Source organism: Erinaceus europaeus, chromosome 1 (genome assembly GCF_950295315.1).
Source record: "Erinaceus europaeus chromosome 1, mEriEur2.1, whole genome shotgun sequence".
Taxonomy (NCBI): Eukaryota; Metazoa; Chordata; class Mammalia; order Eulipotyphla; family Erinaceidae; genus Erinaceus; species Erinaceus europaeus.
The window spans coordinates 25847145-25855129 of NC_080162.1; the positions used below are offsets into that span (position 1 = coordinate 25847145).

At 43.3% G+C, this 7985-nt stretch overlaps 1 pseudogene; it reads right to left on the reverse strand.

Annotated features, from left to right (window-relative positions):
• LOC103128557 (NADH dehydrogenase [ubiquinone] flavoprotein 2, mitochondrial-like) overlaps nt 1-2694 on the reverse strand; it is a 79811-nt pseudogene extending 77117 nt beyond the window's left edge.
• Between the last annotated feature and the right edge of the window lie 5291 nt (nt 2695-7985).

Sequence of the window (7985 nt, forward strand, 5' to 3'; positions counted from 1 at the left end):
TAAGAAGGGTACATTTCCACACAGTGGCCACCCCCAAAAGCTCCCTATCCACCCCCCCTTGACAGCTTCCCTACTCTTTATTCCTCTGGGAGTATGGATCCAGGATCATTATGGAGTGCATTAGGTGGAAGGTCTGGCATCTATAATTACTTCTTTGCTGAATATGGGCATTGGAAGGTTGATCCATACTCCCAGCCTGTCTTCTTTTCCTAGTGTGGCAGGGATCTAGGGAGGTGGGGTTCCAGGACACATACTGGGGTCTTCTGACCAAGGATGTCAGATTGGCATCATGGTATCATCTGGAACCTGCTGGCTGAAAAAGAGTTAAGATATAATGCAGAACAATTGTTGAACAATCATGAACCTAAAGACAAAAATATTGCAGCCGAAGATTTGGAGTCTCTGTTTTGGAAAAAGCTAGTAGGTCTATTTTAGATATATTCTAGAGGGCCCACGGCTTTACTAGTTTTTGCCCGAGCCTGACATCTAATATGCAGGTGGACCCAGGTTATTGTCTGGGGAGATGGAAAGTTGGACTTTTTACATGGTATTTAACTTCCCTCTGAGTAATTATAACAAGAAGGGAAGTGGGAACTTCCAGTTCTCTTAAAAGTTAAGCTTGGACCTGGCACAGTTTCACTTCTACTTAATTCTATTTGTTAGAGAAGGTACAGGCCACTTCAATCCAACAATCCTACATCTCTTTAACGGAATAGCCAGTCAGTCACACATGCAGGAGAGAGAGGATATTAACTACTATTTGGATAAAAGACAAGAATATACAGACACATAGGTTCAAGGTTTGGGTGTACAATTTCCTTCAGAGCCTGTGTGAACACTGCATCTTGAAATCTCAAGGTTAGGCCCAGGTCCTTGACCTGAATACATACCGACTTCTTGTCTATCCCTGGGCTTTGGCCTTGAATTCCCTTGAGGTTACTCAATACTTCAAAGTTTCTTCCAGCCTCTAGATCATGAGAAATGTTTCTTTTGATGTCCAAAATGCCTCTCAGTGCCTTCCTTCAACCCACTCAGGATACTTCCGATCACTCTTAGGAACTTACCCCTACTGCCCCTTTTCCCCTGACCAACTTGACGATCCCACACTTGATAGGGTCTTCCATCTGTGGGTTCTTATTCCAGATTGACCAGGTCTCTTCTGGTCACTCAGCACATGTTTGTTTGCTACTCTTAACATACCCACCACAGTGTGAGAGCTTTGAAAACTGAGCCCTGTAGTCTTCATCTTTGTACCTCCATTTCTCAGCATGAGCCCTGGCAAGGAATTGGCAGGCAGGCAGTGTTTGTGGAAGAGAAACAGGAAGGCTGTAGATACACAGAAACTATACAACAAACATATCTGGGGATTCTCACAGGGATTCTCCTTACTGGCATACTCTGCTCCCAACCCCCCTGGGAACAGTTGAAATCCATGCTATAATTCTTGCATCAGAGTTATAGTAAAATATTCAATGACTATAGAACAGCATTTATTCAGCCCTCAGCTTAGGAGCTGTCAGCACCCCTCTTCACAGGCTACCACATTCTTGATGCTGCATTTGTCAGGTCCCGCTCACACTCCTAGCTGACAAGTGGGAAGCCTTACTGGCTTCTGCTGCAGCAGCCCTTCCTGATGGATCCCTGGGGCTGCTGAATTTCTCAGCTTTCCATCAAACCCAACACATGTGTTTAAGACAACTATTTTGTGCCCAGCTCTCTGTTGGGCAGGGAGAGGGCACCAGAAGACCTGATGGCAAAGCAAAGACATTCAGGGAGGACAGTGCGTGAGGCGGGTGATAGGCTAAGGCTGGGAGAGGGCGAGGCCACTGCAGGGAATAGTTAGAGAGCAGGCTTTTGCCCTGGTCCTTCTATTCTAGCTGATCTTTAGATAATACTTAATATTCACTCTCCTGCATCTCTTCTGCTGGGTGGGTGTCCAGGTCGGACTGACCAACCAATATTACAAAATCTGCTCTTTCACTGAGAGTCACAGTAGGAAGTTCGGTGTTCTTCCTATGAGAAATAGAGAGGTATTAAACAATTATTTGCAGGGATAATGATGGCCAGATATGGGTTTAGAAAGATCAGTCTAGCAGCGGATGGATAATGGGCTGGAGAAACCATCCCAATATTTAGAATATATATTTAGATATTGTAGGACGGCAGTGGGGCAGCAGAGATGAGAAGGGGGCAGATTCCAAGAGTATCTGTGGTGTGAACTTTCTATCCAGGTAGGTAGTGAGTGCAGAGGTAAAAGGAAGAATCAAGGTTCATGTAGGAGTAGGATCTGAGGGTGCTGACTCCTCATGAACACCACAGTGAAGGTAATGAGATCCATTCTGGTCACTTCCACTAGCAGTGGTTTGTCTTGCTTTCTTTTAAATCCAGAGTTAGCAAATGAAAACTGGCAATTTTTCCTGCCACTAAGATGGGTGAATGGGAGACTTCTTCTATAATTGTTCTATAAATGTCCTGTTTCTATTACGTAACTTCATGAATGTCAGGGCCTTTTGCGGACACAGAATCTAAATTTTCTTTGCACCATATCATAAGGGCCAGCTTCTGATGCACCCTGCCCAGGGAGAGGCAAAGGCCACTCATCTGACAGAACCACTCAGTTACACCAGGACAATCAGCGATGAGCTGACCTTGGCTCCACAGACTTTTTGGCCATGAAGCCAACACAGGGTTCATGAACCCATCACTTTCCTTTTACTCACATGGGAGCACAAACCCTAAGAGCCACCAAATTGCAGATGCTGCCATGACGCCAACCTGACTTCCCTGGACAGATGACCTCACCAGTGTGTCCTAGAACCCCACCTCACTGAAGCCCTACCCCAGTTGGGAAAGATAGAAATGGTTTGGGGGGTATGAATCAACCTGTCAACGCCCATATCCAGCAGAGAAGCAATTACAGAAGCCAGACCTTCCACTCCATAAAAATCTCTGGTCCATACTCCCAGAGGGATAAAGACTAGGGACCCTTCCAATGCAAGGAAGGATATATGGAAGTCTAGTGGTGGCAATTGTATGGAATTATACCCTTCTTGTTCCACAATCTTGTCAGTCACTATTAAATCACTAGTAAAATAAAAAAGTAATTAAAAAGGAAAAAAGAGGACTTATTGAGTCACTCTTGGTGATTGACTGGGCTAGACAGTACCCTGGTTTTCAATTACTCCACTTGGAACTTCGTTGGGATGTCACATCTGCAATAAACAGGGGGAGAAATAAATATACAGATAGTAGGCCAAAATTATAGAAGAAAGGAAACCCACATTTAGGATAGGAAGACTTTACAGACTCTTGACAGAAGACCAGAAGTTTGAGGGGGCAGGTGGTGCACTTGGTAGAGCACATAGGTTACAATGTGCAAGGATCCAGGTTCAAGCACCCTATCCTCACCTGTGGGGAGAAAGCTTCACAAGTGGCGAAGCAGTGCTGCGGTGTCTGTCTGTCTCTCTCCCTCTCTATCTCCCCCTTCCTCTCAATTTCTGGCTGTCTCTAAGCAACAAATAAATAAAGATAATGAACACATAAAAAAGAATGAAATACATGAGCTTGCAAAGTAAAGCTTAAAAAAAAGAATAGGCATTTGACAAGGACATGGAGTAGGGGTAGGAGGATGAAGAACATTCTTGGCTAGTAGAAACTCAAGAACAAAGACTCGGAGAGTTTGGAAAGGGAATGGATAAAGATGAGATTAAAAGAGAAGCTATGTTCAGCAGAGAAGCAATTACAGAAACCAGACCTTCAGCCTTCTGCATCCCACAATGACCTTGGGTCCATACTTCCAGAGGGATAAAGAGTAAGAAAACTATCAGGGGAGGGGATGGGATACAGAGTTCTGGTGGTGGGAATTGTGTGGAGTTGTACTCCTCTTATCCTATGGTTTAGTCAATGTTTCCTTTTTATAAATAAAAAAATTAAAAAAAAGAGAGAGACAAGCTCTGGTAAGGCCATGGAGCAGCTACTGTGACATACTCCAGAGGCTGAGCTTTTCCTTGTAGTATAGTGATACCAGACAGGTTTGCTCTTGTATGTCGTCATCATCATCTCAGTGACAGTGGTTGCCTGAAGTATGTCCCAGGAAGGATTCTGAGGTGGAGTCAGGGTAGTGACATGAGTATTAATAATGTCTGCTGAGACTACTACTGGAAGGGACCTCCCAGACATTCTAGGTGCTGGGGGTTTCTATTTCTACTGTGAGAGGCAAAGGGACACTGAAGAAAGGTAGAGGAGGGGGCTGAGGAGCTGGGAAGGGGGGCAGGACTCTCAGAATGTATTTAGGAGGTATAGGTTGGGAGTTCTGGGGAGCACTATTTAGAGGGAGGCCTGAGTAAGATCACAGTGCCAATGAAACATCACTGCATTAAAAAGAAACCTGAGGAAGGAGTGAATTGCCATGTGTCTGTGAAGTGAAGGATATACCTTGTTGTAGATGCTTCTATAATGAGGGTGCGCAAGAGGAATAAAGGATGCCATTGCAAACACTGTCAGTCTCCCTTCCCTTTTTAGTAAAAATATCCGGGGTTAAAAAAAAAAAAAACCAACAACACACACACACACACACACACACACACACACACCACTGACCCCACTGAGAGAGGGGCACTTTCCACCTCCCCTTCTCCACTCCCTGTGAAGTCAGTGCATAATTACCGGAAAACATTTTTGACTGAATTTTAGATGAGCATTTTGACAAAATATAATATTGGAAACAATCTTTATCAAACATTCATGTGTCGTGTGAGAGATAAAGCCCAGAATCCATAATTCATACAGTGTGTGTATTACCAAGTGTGCATGAGAGGCGGAATTTCAATGAGGCAGCCTGAACAATATTTTCTGCCAGACACGGGCTTTCATCATTTACATTATTCACTAGGTTTTCCACAACAGTAAATCTTAAATATATATTTGTGTTGAGAAGAGCCTGTGTGCATGTCTGTGTACACACAGAGGGATGCACACCCATTTGGGCACAGAATTGGTGGGTGTGTGTTCCAGCTGGAGGGGCATGAGGTTGACAGCAGGGAGACTTGGCACACAAACGTACACAGTCCGTCTGGAGTACAGTCCCCATCACCACAGATTCCAGAGCTCACTGCACAGGCACTGAATCCACCCACACCATCATCTTCCTCCTCACGCCCACACATCTCACTTGGAACTCTAAAATAGAATCTGACCCAGTGCCCAACTGCCACAGATGCTCAAGATGCAAAGATACTTGAACTTTATTGACTGTACTGTTAAGGCAGTGATTGTTTCTGAGTCCCCAAAGGTCAAGATGGGGAAGAAACATTCATAAAAATTATTGAATTTTGTCTCTTCCCGATGCTTAAATCCCTTCATCTAGGGCTTTGGTGGTGGAATGCTTAGTGCTTGTTCTTAGACACAGATGTCACTGTCTTCAGGTTTTGCTCCAATCTATCTCCCAGATGTCGGAAGTGCTCAGAGGTCTTCTCTTGACTGAGGGGATATTTGTCTTATCACCTACAGTTGCTAGATGGACATATGAAGACCCACAAAACAAGTCTGCTTCCTGCACTATGGGACAGCACTTCAGAGCTCTGACTTCTCAACATTACATTTCTGGAATCTTCTCCTTTCAGTTTCCTGTGTTTCTCATCACATGGTCTATAGGGTAGGCATAGAAGTACCCCTTTATGACTCTCAGCTTGATCGTCTATAGTCAAGAATATTATGTACTGTATTATTGGCTCACAATTGAATATCTAGTCAAGTATTGCCCTGGACAAAAGGGACTGGCTTGCCCAAGGTTTTGACTGCTCCAGAGGCAGTCACAGTCAATGTCTTGTACATCCCCACTTTATAACCCCATTGGATGGTCTGAGATCTGAGGTGCTTCTATAGCTGCATTGCCTTACATTGACAATTTCCCACAGGAATTAATCTAGAGATCTTTCCCAGAAAGCTTCATATAGGCAAATCTTTGCAATAGAGTCTTGGGGAACCTGGCCAAAGCTGTAATGAGGAGTAAGTCCAGGAAGTCAATTCTAAAAATGATTGTGGGACTGGACAATGAAACCCCATCACTAGTGGTGGGCACAGGGCAGAGAGCTCCTGGAAAGTGCTAATGACAGGGCAATTGTAATGACTTTTTCCTACTGGAGAAGTTGGGATGGGATCCTAGTGGAAAAGCATCAGGGAAAGTTGCATAGATCAGGAGGTTGAAATCATTAGACAAAGTAATAATTAATAGGACAAAGAAATGGTATGAGTGTGATCAGTGGAGCAAAAAACACCAATAAAAGACTAGAGATGATTAAGTAAAAATTAAAAAAGCAATGTGTACAAGTCAGTGGACTTCTTTGGGTACATATAAATGGGATCACTTGTCTAGTAGCTGTAGAGAAAAGAAAGCTGAGGTTCAGGGCCCAGATTTAGATATAAGGATGAAGCCATGGGAAGACAGCTTATGAATTCTCACCTTGCATGAGTTAGTTATACCAAGGTTACAACACTGGTTGGGAAGGAGAGGGGGTTGTGAGACTTGGGATAAAGATATCTGGGTACTAAATTTAAAATGGTGAAAAACCTCAGATCCTCTGAACCGTTGGTCTGCTAAATCAATTCACCCACTGTCATTAAAATCTAGTGCTCAACTGTCACTTCAAGGTGATGTAGAGTTCTCGAACTCCAAGAAAACATCAGTTTACTTAAGATCTGTCTCCTTCCCTGGATGCAGGACCAATAACTGGGCTCAGGTCAGAATGTAAACTTATAACTAATATTTATGTCACTTCAAATAAAAATGGAACAATTTCCTTTCCATAGTAAAAGGGGTTCATACTTGTTGAACTCACATGATAACATGCCCCCAACTCCTGAATGTATAATTGTAATTTATGTACCTCGTAATTGATGAACCCTTGTATTGGCTCACTAGACAGTGGGATACAAGGATCTTAGTGGGAATGTTTAAGTGGCATCTTCTACCACCATCCCTAGATAAGACAGAAAATATAAAACAACATTGCATTCCAGGCAGGACATGGTAGACAGAGATCAATGCCATATTTAAAATCTTAAAAGAATTCAAAATATTGGCCCCATTATTTTAACATTTCACCAGCTGGAGCTTCTTTAACAGAGCAGGATTTTTGAAGGATGAATTTGAATGACCACAATTCGATCTATTAGTAACCCAAATTGCAGCTGCTGTGATTTTTGCTAGAACAGATAAAGACAGCTCCAAAGCACATGGTATGTGCTCACTGATCTCTATCAGCAAGGTGGGTCAGAGCAGTTCACATTCTCATGAGGATGGAAAATCACACACGCAAGGTCTTTCACCAGGATTCGTTAACGCTCCTGTCCTCTCTAATGTTATAGTCCCCACAGTCTAGAAGAACTGTCTAGATAATTTATAGAACAGTGCATGATCTGTAAAACTGATGACATCATGCCTATGAAGCTAGATAAGCAAGTAGAGGCAAGCATGTTGGAAGCCTTAGTGATAAACGTGCATGTGCTTCAAGGTATGGAAGTTAAACCAATAAAAGTTTAGGGAACCACCTCATCAATAGAAATTCTAGGCATTAGGTGTTCTAGGGCATGCCAGGAGTTTCATTCAAAAAGAAGGACAAATTATTACATCTCTAACCTTCTGCCACTAACAAGGAAGCATAATACTGAGTGGGTCCTCTAGGTTCCGGATATGTTACACTTCACACTGGGGAAAACATTTTCAAAGCTTTTTTGAATGCTGTGGAAGATTCCTAACTTTGTGGATAGAACCCAGAAATGCGGGCAGTGGCTGTGCGGGCTGTATTACTGTGTGAGCTGCATGACTGGGCAGACTCTGCTATGCTATCATTATCTGTGACAGGAAGAGAAGCTTTATGGAGTTTATGGTAAGCCTCAAGAGAAAAATAATGTAGACCCTTTGGGTTCTGGCACAAGGCTGTGCCATCTGCGTTATTCGAAAATAGTGTATATCAGGCACTGGTACA